We start from the raw sequence: 12,777 nt of genomic DNA, 5'->3' as shown, positions 1-12,777 counted from the left end.
CGTCCCAAAATTTGTACGACGGCCATCATGGTCGCCATCCAAGAAACGAACAGCCGGCTCGACATTTCGTCGAACACAGCCTGAGCGTGCTGCGCTGCTGCCGATCGAGACGGCGGCGTGGCGCTCCCCACGGACGGCATGGCGTCAGAGCGACAGTCCCCCGGCGCGCACTTGGGCGGGAAGCGGGCATGGATGGAAGCTAGGCCGTGGCGCGCATGCTGTGGCGGAGAAGAGAGGAGGCACCGCTGATGAGAGCGCTGAAGCTGCGGGCTCGTCGGGAGTCACTCGGGTATCGCCACACAGCGAAGAAAAAATCAGGTGTTTTCTACTCTCCTTTTTTTTAAGAAAGGAGATTTCCTTTATTCGTACCTTTTGGCCAAAACATACCATTCTCCCACTTTTGGCTAAGATCAAGTGTAATAGGTGTTTTCTAATCGTAAAGAAGTTTTCATTGACGATCACACACACACCACTCGGGTACCCTCCGGTCAAAAAGGTTTGGGACTTGGAGGTGTGTCAAAGCAACTCTAGCCATTACCGAACCCGAGCGAATCGAGTTCGGATCAACCGAACTCCAGAATTTGGTACCGTCCGAGTTTCGGCAGAACAAATACCGAATACGAAAACCGAAACACACAAAAAACTTGAAACTTTGCGCGAAATTCATATAAATAGGGGGCTGGTTTTTCGCGATTCACATCGCAGATCATCGGAATTCGTCATTCGTCGACATACTTAAGTTCCACTACATCTACTAGTTCGACATTTACGAATAGTTAGCTAAATTAGAGGAGAAAACACCCAAAAACAAAATTGCTCCTTGCCGGCCCCATCGGCTTCCGGTCCCCTCGCCGGAAATGCTTACTTAAAGGACGATGATCGGGGGAGCCGCGTTGAAGAGGTTGTAGGCCTCCACGAGCATCCTCTCGATGGCGAGGCGGCACGCATCGTCATTGGCGATGGAGTGCTTCGACGTCTCAATGGCGCGCGTGATGTTCTCGAGGTCAAACCCCCGCCTCCGCCGCATCCTCCCCCTCCTCCTCCTCCCCCCCCCCCCCCTCCCGCATCCACCTTCCCAACCGCAACCGCCGGCGCCTCCCCGACTATCTTCACCGACGAATCGGAGGAAGAAGGGGAGGGCATAGCCAGCCGGAGCCAATCACTCGCCGGCTTGGGGCAGAGGCCGCTCGAGCTCCCCTCCAAAATCATGGGCTAAGATCAACGCTGCCGAGCAGTCTTGTTGGACCTAGTTCAAATGGATGTTTTATATGCCATGACAAGGGCTTGGAATAAGACTAATTTTTTTCATTGCACAAGATAAAGGACTGTGCTATTTGGCAAACGTTTCGTACCTAGAATATGTACCGAACACTCCTAGCGATTGCGGGGTGCATACATCTTTTTAAATGAGGGCTTGATGCCTACTTTTTTTCCGTCTCATTTTCTTCACACGGATGCATGTACATGCATGCAGTGCCAAAGGAGCTGATGTCAGCAAGATTCATTCACATTTCAAAAGTTCAAAATGTTTTAACTCTCAAACGACACGTCTGATCTACAATCTGTTTTCACCATTATTCTCATTGCAACGAGAACTCCAAAACTAGATCCCACTTGGATATATTTCGATGACTTTATTTTCGGGCACAAAGTTACTAGCTAGTAATAGCTAAGTTACCGGACTATTCACAAAAAGTTACCAGCTTCAAAATTAGACCTTACTAGGAGATGCGCCGACGACTTTTTTGATCTAAAAAGTTATCAACTATTATTATGCTGTAATGTTATCCACCTGGAGCAAAAACCGACATATGTAGCCACATAAATTACCCGTTGTAATATCTAACAAAAAAGACTCATATTTACCCCCCCCCACCACCCGTTCAACGTCGATCTTGTACATAAGACTGAAAGCACATCCCACTCCGTCCTTATCAACACACAATGCAAGGGAAATCCTACATGTTGCAAAAGTTACCAACATACAATGCATGAGCTTCCCAACAAATAATTGAGTAGTGCAGATAGCTACCGACCAATTGTAAATAAAGTTACCAACACACAACACACATAAAGGTACCGACATAGTGCATAAGTTACCGACATAGTGTACAAAAGCTAGCCGCATTCAAATGGGGGAGGGAAGAATTACCAACCCCCCCCCCCCCCCCGCCCCCCACATGGTACAAAAACTACCAAGATACAATGCATATAGTTACCAACAGGCGATGAATAAAGTTATCAATCCTCAATGCATGAAGTTATCAACCACGCAAACTGCAAAAAAGTTACATTTAATGAGAAGGAGAAAGATTACCATCCTTATAGGGTACAAACTCACATGTTACAAAAGCTACCAACATGCAATGAATGCAATGAATGAACTGACCAGCACATGATGCATAAGGTTACCGACCTACACAGTTCATAAAAGTTTGCATTCAATGGGAGGGACAAAATTGGACAAAATTACCATCCCATAGGGTACAAACTTATGTGGTACAAAAGCTAGCAACATCCGATGCATGGGCTTACCAACACACCATGCATATAGTTACCAACAAGCAATGAATAAAGTAACCAACAACGGATGCATGAAGTTACCAACCCCGCACAATGCACAAAAAGGTTGAATTTCAAACTGGAGGGACAGAGTTACCACCCCCAGAGGGTACAAACCTACATGGATAACTATATTGATGTCATGTGATAACTATAACCTGAACAACCGCATTAGTTGTTGGATAACTATGTCGATGTCAGGTTGGTAAATATAACCTGAACAGTTGGGTAACTAAATTGTTGCTAGGGAGGTAAGTATGGCCTCGACAACTGATAAATACATCTATTTTAGGTTGATAACTATAGCCTGAACAATCGGATAACTACATCGGTGTTGGGGTGATAAGTATACCCTCAACAGTTGGGTAACTACATCAATAATGAGTTGATAACTATAGCCTAAAATGGTCCTCCTATCCCCCACACTGCCACATCGGCGGCCGCTCCCTCCTCGCCGATGTCACGCACCGCTCTGTCAGCACCAGCATCCTCTCCATCGCCCCCATCGACGTCGGTCTCATCTTTATCCTTGGGCCCATGGTCACCACCGTGTCTCCTCCCCTGTAATATGTACTTCCACAACGTCTGCACCACATCAAGGTAGGAATACACGAAAAATATGTACACGCTAATGGCCTATCAAGAATCAAGTACCATTGGATCGTGCCTTACACATTTGGTGGTGCCAATAGGGCTCGAGATTGCGGTGATGCTCGATAGGAGGGGGGGGGGGGGGGACGACCAGGACGCCGAAGGAGTAGACGCTGGTCTTGTTCATGGGATGGGCTATGCCTGGGTGCTCCTCCGGGTCCACGTACCCGACGGCAAGGGCTCGGCATCGTCGGCCATCGCCGCAAGCCCTCGAAATCCTCTCTGATCTCAAGGTGGATGGCAGTGGGGAGGCCCACGTCGCCGGGTCCTTCTTGTTCCTCTTCTTCACCTTTGCTCTCCATCCACCGACGTCGAGTTGCCCGACTCCTTCGTCCTCGTGCGTACAGGAGCCACTAGCGGGTGCTAGGTCGAGGCTGCGCACGCGCCTCCATGTACAACGGATGGCAGAGGTAGCACCACCGGACAAGGAGGAGACGAAGGGGGGCATGGTGGTGCGGAGGTGAGACGCGAGGAGAAAGAGGAGGGGATCGGCGATTTGGGGATGGGTTGCTGTGTGTGCGTGCGTGGTCAAGGCGTCGAGCAGAGGAGAAGGAAGACGAAGCAACAAGCAAGAGGGTGGGCTGCGCTGGCTGCTAACTAGGCCTTGGCCCAAGCGGAAGAAGGAAAGATGGGCTCAACCCAGGCCGAGAATAGATCGATAAGATCGTTCGGTAGGGAAGTAAGTACGGAACGTTCTCCCAATAGATTAATTGATAATAATAACGTGTGAATCCTGAATCTGAGCCGAGTAGCAGAAACTTCCGGTGCTGATACATAGATGGATAAACAGAGCTGCAAAGCTGATGCGATTTTTCTAGAGCATAAAAATGAAATGACAATTATACAGTTTCTGAAAGCAATAAATCTAAACGGACTAGGGACAACCGGGTTTTTTTCAGCCACATGCACACGGCCGACCAATGATAGGGTGCAGCACCACCTACTATAGAGCATTAAGACTAATTTGAGCATCATCCAGAAACTAAACTAAAACTACACACACTGAACCACAATTTTGATCATTAACGCCACGGGGTCAGAACGACCACCACAGATCATTCACTAACCTACTATTAAGCTTAGAAGATTGCGATTTCATGTCCGTTATTAAAGCTTTAGAAGATTGCACTTTCTGATTACCCTCTCCACTTGGGCTTGTCCACACACTGACCGAGAACGAGATGCCCATGGATGAGTGCTCTCCATCGCAGCCGCCTTTCTTAAATCTTCCGCAGTGGCTCTTTCTTTCCAATAATACGCGCCTTTTCCTGTGCACAAAATGCTGAATCCAGAAGAGATATTCTATGTTAGTGGTAAGAGTTGAGGGTTTGTTTAGTGAAGCCGGTAAGAAGTGATGTCAGTTCAAGTAAATTAAGGCATGTTGTAAAGGATTGGGACAAGGATGGCTACAAAAGACCACTTCTGTAGGGTCCCCCCTCTTCTTTCTTCTACCTTGAGCTGACTCTCACAACTCACACAATAGCAATGCACAATACAGACTAGAGTTTTGGCCTCAGCTGCCTCACGCAACCTGAGCTTTTCCTCTCCCTATTTCTCTTGGCTTTATCTCAAAATAACACAAGATGATTGCATGACCTTAAATAGGCATACGCACACACGGCCTAGGCGCCACACTCGCCACTAACACATGCACGCACACCACACCTAACACCATGACCTCCATGCACTAACTAACTAACTCTTGACTGGACCTTTCCCCCATCCTCTAGCTTCTCCTTCCTCCCTGCTGTTGTTTCTCTTTTCTAAACTCCCTTGTATCTCTGAATCTGCTACTGCTTGCATCGCTGTGATCTGTAGAATATTGGGGAACCATAACAGAATCGCTCCAGGATCTAACAGACCCAGCCACTTGCAGCTAACAACTTTTGACTAGTTCACATCCATCTTGCACTGTAGCTTCACGCCACCGCCCTCGGACGCCGCATCACACCACAGCCCGGCATCTCAACTCGATCACGCGGCTCCACAGAAACTCCCACCGGCAGCGACTCAGGAGGCCAAGATGCTAGATGTAGGGTGAAGACAGTGACATGGGCACCAGAATGGGTCCATAATCGATGACATTGATGGAATTTAGGCAGCAACGAATGGCTTGGTCTCTAGCTCTACACGAAAAGGCAACAACAAATAAGGAGCAGCTATGTCTTTCATATGCCCGTAAATCACACCATATGCAACTATCGTAAGAGATTAAAAAAAGAATCAAAGAAAACCTCACTATTTTCCATTTTTAAAGCTTAAAACCCACGATTATGTCAAAGAAGATACCATACAACTGTTGGCGAGACATGGCAAAAAATATAAACCAAATTATAACAGTACCCTTCCACCTTTCTATTTTGGTGAAACATGAAGAGTTAACATTGTTTACCGTGGGATGTATTCAAACAATAAAATAAAATGAACTTCTTGCATGTACAAATTCAATATTTACAATGTTAATAATCCCTTTACTGCAGATATCCAGTTATGGTGAAGAAAATAGATTCAAACAAAGAAACATACAAAAACTTAACAAACACAAACCTGACATAGTTGTAGTAAAGTTCCGGCAAAAACACTGATCACCTAACCTCCTGAATTTTTTGCACCAACAAGCAAAAACATCTATTTCGTTAACAAGGATTAAATCATGAGAAAAATATATATTACTTTACACTTATTCACCAGCGTTTCTCCTGTAAAATATTAGGGAAAGCTTTGTTTGCTCTCGAGCGTGCTACTCCCCTTGTCAGCCACCGCACATCACTTAACATGCACCAAACGTCCGTCAAACGGCAGATTCACGGAAGTATTACGGTGTTTACCACGTCAATTCTTCTGTACCGATCCCATCCATGATCCCATACAGGCAGCCAGAGAAATAGCAACGAGATGCAGCAGTCCACAGATTTTCTTTATTCGACCCAATCACGAAGGCTCTCCCACCAATGGCAACAGTGAGTCCAGTACATCCAGAATGTTTTTGACCGGTAGCACATTGCAAGTGAGTGGGTATTTTCTTTCTTTGAAAAAAAGTAGCATGTGTGTGAGGAGGTCAGGTCATGTGTTATATATATATACGTGTGTGTGTGTCAGCCTTAATAAAAATATGTGTGTGGATGACTTTGACCATGCATATATGTGTTGGCCTTTGCCATATATATAAGTGTGTGTAGACATGTGTGGTACTCCCTCTGTCCATATTTTAAAATACCTATTTGTGGATCGAAGATCTCGAAGATCTGAGAAGTACCTTTATTTGTTCTTGCATGTATGTCGGAGCTGTATAGTGATTTGACCCTTTTGCAGACGCGTGTCGCTGTTGTTTGTCTCAACTAACGCTTACTCCATGCCGTTCGTGTGTACGAATACTGAATACTTTTTTTTGCCGGTACACAGGATATGGGGAGGTATCGAGGTAAGAGAGAGACTAAGATATGTCTACGACATGTCTAGAGAGAGACATAGCTCAGGAGCAGTAGTCGATCTGGATCGAATAGAGAATTGGTGCAGCCCAACCGGATCAGCAACGGAACAGTACTCACGGCCGTCACTTTTCAGTCTAACGGAGTCGCAGTGGAGCCCGAGGACTTTTCCTCCTCTGAGATCGAACGGTACTCGCGCAGCCGCCGGACGACCATGATAGCATGCGCAGTGTGCTCGGGTGTAGAAAAATCACTCTCAAAATATTATGGTTAATAGGAGGGGACCTAAAATACCAAGGCTGACCAGCAACAAACCTGATTTGTTCAGTATAACTACATAAAAAACAATAAAATCAATACATTAAGAGTTTCCATTAGCTTGTAGTAAGTCTGAACAAGACGCCTTAAGCTAATCTAAAGGGAACTCAGAAAGTAAAACATAACAATTTGATTAATTCTCAAGTTATATTCCCACAATTGGATATTCTCAGTAACAGCACATGTTGCAAAGTGTTTCTATATAAAATATTTTCTAATGATGGCATGGTGAAGTTATTATATTTCAGAGTTACATTCAGCATTCATTTGATCATTAAGAAATTATGACTAAAACGCCACTGGAAAAGACTTCAGTACTAAGCAGAATGAGGTGGAGCACGACGAAGTAGCCGATGAGGTGGAGCATGGTGCAGGCAGCTGGGTCTGAGAGGAGTCACGATCGCCGTAGCCGCGGCCGGAAGAGAGGTCGCAGAAGCCTTACACGCCTGCTCGTCCATCTGGTGCACCAAAAAAGCCAGAGATCCCGTAACATGTGATGGAACGTATCAATGAGTTTTCTAATTGTTTATTACAAAAGTACATCAAGTTATCAAAACATAAAAAATAGAAGGGCTAAATTAGGGGTCAGACTAACCTTCCTTGAGGCCCGATACCAACTTCATCTTTTGCAGGTTTATCTTTCTTAGGTCTACCATCAGGATCCCCTCAAAAAAAAAAGGTGTATAATCAGGAAACTGCTTACAATCTCAACTTCTGTACACACCATGAACAAGAGCAAACCAGAATTAAAAATTATATTACAAAGAGTAAATATACATGCACGCTTTTCAGGCTACCTGTTTTAATGGACTTAGAGGATTGCTGTTATCCCGGAGAGGACCAATTATCAAATGACATGAAAAAGATAAAAGGACATAATCAGAATCTTGAATCTTGATTCATTCATACAAGGAGCAAAGAAATAACTGCTACACACCATACAACTTTCAGTTTCGTTAGTATATCGTCAAATTGGGTGGGTATTGTTTGCCCATTTGTTTTGAGCTGTCTACACCAAACACCTGCATATGAGAATGGTAAGTAGGAAATATCAAATATATACTTGTGGAAAGGTAGGCGAAAAAGTAGCCTGGAAATTTCTCATGAAAATGATAAATCTTTTTCCCAATCAGATGAGATGGTATTATACATTCTCTTGAATTACACATAGAAAATACTTATGTACAGGAAAATAATGTTTTTTTCATTGCAGCTTAAAATCACTCGACGTATTATGACTTCAAATATCTGCAACTACTTTATTGCATCCAGGGAAGGATTTGCTACTACAGATATGGACAAATGTTTACTACAAGAAATACATTATATGTTAATGTCGTCGCTACGATAAGATGCATAGAATCTATTTGTTTCCAACTCATGACAGTAATCCAATTGTTACAGTTCAGAGAAGATCAACATATCTGAGGCAAGAATGACATGAGAAACTCCAGGCTGCTGCTCAACACAAAGCCATCTTACCAGCCGAGCTCCTCTATTGCTGGGACTTGCCATCGAATCGCGGAACGGCGGAAGCAGTCACGCATCAGTCATCACTAGTGTGGAAGACATCCATGTTGAGCTTCTAAATTATAAAATAGTACCACACCTAATTGCTTCCATGTTGTAATATGTACGCCTCGGTTCAATCAGGATGTATTTATCTAATTCATAAAAGAACTGCCGTGCTTTAGTTGTACATGAGACAGAGCATAAGTTGAGATAGGAAAACGTGGATGTAAAGACCATCTGTTGGATCATAAGACTGGAACAATGATAAAGGGATTGCAATGGTGAGCAGTAAGAAGCAATCACCTGAAGGTGGAATCAGTCACCGACGATCCATCACGACAATTTTCACCAAATAGGACCCCCCTGGCCTGGCGGCAGATACTCCGTCCACGAGACCTGTTACCTGCACGATCTGCAGCGACAGTTTGTTCTGACACAACAGTCGTTACATCAATCAGCATACTATTCCGAATATGAAAATCAATTGAATATGCCATTACAAATGGTAACGATGACCATTCCGCTGTTTGGCCAGTACGAAGTCAATAAACATAGCTTCAGGCATTGAACTAACAGACCTCTGACTTCAAATGAACAACAGAGACATAAATACATATAACCTCACGGAAGAGACCAGAACAAGCCGCTTGATATCAGCCACCAAGCGGGAGCCCTCGATGTCCGTCCAGCGAGACGGTGAGAGCCAGCGGGCGGATGTCTTCCGGGTTGTCACGCGCCTCCCCTCGCCTTCCACCACCACTCCTGGGCACTCCTCGGGCGCCACTCCCCTTCCTGATTCAGAAGTAGCAGTTTCGGAGATGAAATCCATGAAGCCGATGGCGGTTCCATCTCCGCCGCCGCGCACTGCCGCTCCGATCCACCACGGCCACTCACGCCGTCGACACTCCTCCTCCTCTATCTCCATGGCGGCACCTGCAGTCGTCATCCCACAGATATACATTCCTATAAATATGAAACTATTTATTAACTTCGGGGCTGTCGGGGATGACGATGATGCATGCGCGTGCAGGTCATAGCATTCAGCATGCAGTGCCGGTGGCAGCGACGGCGGGAAAAGCCAAGGCCGCCGCCGCACCACCACAATCTTCATCACGGTAATTAAAGGATCATCGGTAGCTAGTACTGTACGTGCATTTGTACGTCGTACGTGCTCTCCTCTCCAGATCTGTTTCGATTTCGTTCTCACTCAACATTCCTACGATTGTACACTATAGTAATATACGTTGTCAATATCGATATATCATTGGATGTTTTATTTCCTATTATTTTTTCCCCTATATATATATAGGTAGTCATGGCTCCCGAGTACTGCGAACAACGCTGGCCAATACCCACGACGATGTTGAAGCCAAACATTATACTAGCTACAGTAGTGTATATATATTATCACTACTTGATCGGATCATTAATTAATTAGGTCGCCATTCGAAATATATCTTTTAAATGGCGAACTAATTAATTAATGAACCGATCAAGGAATGATAATATATATATATATATATATATATATATATATATATATAATACTGTAGCTAGTATAATCTTTGCCTTGAACATCGTGGTGTGTACTGGCCGGCGTTGTTGGCAGTATTCGAGAGCCATGACGCCCTAAATATATAGGGGAGGGGGGAAATAACAGGAAATAAAACATCCAACGATATATCGATCTCGACGACGTATATTACTATAATGTACGGTGGTAGGGATGTTGAGTGAGAATGAAATCGAAATAGATCTGGAGTGGAAAGCACGTACAACGTACAAATGCACCGATGATCGTTTAATTAACGTGGCGCGGCGACGGCGGCCTTGGCTTTTCCCGCCACCGTCCTTTTCGCCATCCTCGCCACAGCCACCACCACCGGTGGCTGGTTGCTATGACCTGCGCGCGCATGCATCATCGTAATCCCTCGACAGCCCCACGTTAATAATTATAGTTCCGTAACGATTGATGACGATACGTATACGTCATACCGAATGGACTACGAATGTATACTTGGCGGGATGACGACGACTATAGGTGCCGCTATGGAGATGGAGGAGGAGGGTCGACGGCGTGACAACTCTTTGGTGGTGGTGGGCCGTTGATCGGCCGCCATGGAGATGAAGGAGAAGCGTCGACGACATGAGTCAGACATGGTGGATCGGAGCGGAGCGGCAGAGCGCGGCTGCGGGAGACGCGTGTGATGATGCATTGTTGTTCGTAGGAGGAGACCGCTTAGAGTGATGACAGTTGCGGCCGATGAGGAGGCCGGCTGCCACCCTATTATTAATGGATGGAGCTAGCGCGCTCTCCGATATATCCTAAGTAGTACTCCCTCCGTCCAACAAAAAATGTCTCAAATTTGTCAAAATTTGAATGTATTTAGACATGACTCAGTGTATAGATGCATTCAAATTTAATCAAAGTTAAGACATCTTTTGTTGAACGGAGGGAGTATATAGATATACTCGGAAATAGATCTGTTGTGCCAGGTGATGTGTTATAATATATTCCTCCGATCCTAAATTCTTACTCAAATTTGCTCAAATATAAATGTATATATTCTTAAAAAGTGTCTAGATACATACATGTAATATTTCGACAACAATTTAAGATGGGGGGAGGAATACAAATTAAAATTTCCAAATAAGACCTGGTACAGATAATTGTAGCTTCCATCAAAGACGAACAACTACGGATGCACAAACTCCAGCAACTGTCATCTGAGCCATCAAAAGTTAATTAACGAAATAAACATTTAGACTCCAATGTTCTGCTCCGATGAGAGAGATCAAATCTATCAAATCTAGGAGAAAGAAGTGAATCATTGAAGGATTCATCCAAGAAAACCTTACCAGATAGAAAGGAAAAAAAATTCAGAATCTCAGCCTTTTAGAGGAACCGCACCGCAAGCACGAAATGTGTGCAGCTACACATCCCAATCAAGAGCCTGCATCGCACCAGATCCGTTCCACATCTCCTCGAAATAAATTGGAAAAGATATAAGAAGAGAAAACAAAAAAAAGGGGGAATAGGAAGAGGGGGTCGAGGTCCTCGCCTGCCTTGGCTCGCGCTCGCGGAGTGTCTCGCCGGCAGGAGCCCCGGCTGGAGCGGGGCGACAGTGGTTCGCCCCGAACAAGGTGCAGCACGTCCTCGCCTGCCTCCTCGTCCCGCTCGCCTACACGGAGCTCGCTGGCCGGAGGTCACGGCCTATCCCCCGCCGCCGCGCGCTTGCCATGGGAGTGGAGGAGGTGGAAGGAGGCCATACCCATGCAGCGGAGGACTCTTCGGGCTTCGCCTCCGCCTGACCGACCGCCTCAAATCCCTCTCAATCCTGCCGGGAATCTTGCAAACGAACAGGGGCATCGGTGGGGCCTACAATCTGCGTGCTCGTGCTCAAAAGGGTAACGTGAAATATTATGGCCCCGCCTCCCGGTCACGTTGACGTGAAAATACGAAATGTCATCGTCATCTAAAAAAACGTGACATGGAACAAAATTGAACTATGCAAAATTCAAGTTTGAAATTGATTCGAAGGCAAAGTAAAATACACTCCTGATCCTAGTATTATTGACAAGGTGTCAAATTAGTTTTAAGATTATTAAAATGCATACTTAGGTCCCGATTTTTTTAAGGAGCCCGCTGGACATGACTGATGCTATAAAAATTATACTCCCTCCGTCCAACAAAAGATGTCTCAAGTTTATCAAAATTTAAATGTATCTAAACATGACTTAATGTATAGATACATTCAAATTTAGTCAAAGTTGAGATATCCTTTGTTGGACGGAGGAATAGAATAAAATGCACCCTCGGTCCTAATATTATTGACGAGCTGCCATGTTAGTCATAAACTTACTAAAATACATATTTAAGTCCTACTTTTTTTTGTTAAGTAGGTCACGACTCATGACAGGTCGTAACCTCGTTCACCGTGACGCCTAGGGGAACTCCAGCGACTCGCGGCGGTGTTCCGGCAAGAACCACAATGATGGGTGAGACAACACACTTTCATACGTCACTTATGTCCAGCGGCCCCCTTAGCTGACATGTATTCGGCCCGCGCGCCACGTAGGCCGGTCAAACGCTCCTAAATGAGCTTAGGACATGTCGTGACAAAAAAATGTGACCTAAATATGCATTTTATTAATTCGACTAACTCGTAATATCCATTTTTGTGGTGTCTATATTCTTAAAAAATAGCTATACTTATATTTGTGTTGTCTCGTATATACTCAAATTTGCTCAAAAATGTATGTATCTATTCCTAAAAAACATCTAAATACATGTAATATTATATAA

General features: G+C 44.9%; 1 long non-coding RNA gene across 8 annotated transcripts; it reads right to left on the bottom strand.

The window, feature by feature from the left end:
* Positions 1 to 7,066: 7,066 nt before the first annotated feature.
* Positions 7,067 to 11,920, bottom strand: LOC104583426. 8 transcript variants are annotated; one of them, XR_002965004.1, is made up of 8 exons: positions 11,129 to 11,916; positions 9,092 to 9,263; positions 8,775 to 8,883; positions 8,442 to 8,623; positions 7,897 to 7,981; positions 7,757 to 7,781; positions 7,555 to 7,624; positions 7,067 to 7,417 (listed from the first exon to the last, which is right to left on the bottom strand). It is a non-coding gene; the product is annotated as an uncharacterized LOC104583426 (long non-coding RNA). The 8 variants fall into 8 exon arrangements; XR_001406743.2 differs by having other exon boundaries at positions 7,070 to 7,417; positions 8,775 to 8,901; XR_002965005.1 differs by having other exon boundaries at positions 8,442 to 8,515; positions 8,775 to 9,263; positions 11,129 to 11,920.
* Positions 11,921 to 12,777: the final 857 nt, after the last annotated feature.

Source organism: Brachypodium distachyon, chromosome 3, assembly GCF_000005505.3.
Source record: "Brachypodium distachyon strain Bd21 chromosome 3, Brachypodium_distachyon_v3.0, whole genome shotgun sequence".
NCBI lineage: Eukaryota > Viridiplantae > Streptophyta > Magnoliopsida > Poales > Poaceae > Brachypodium > Brachypodium distachyon.
The sequence above is the reverse complement of the archived record's forward strand: the minus strand, read 5'-3'. Positions and strand labels throughout refer to the sequence as shown.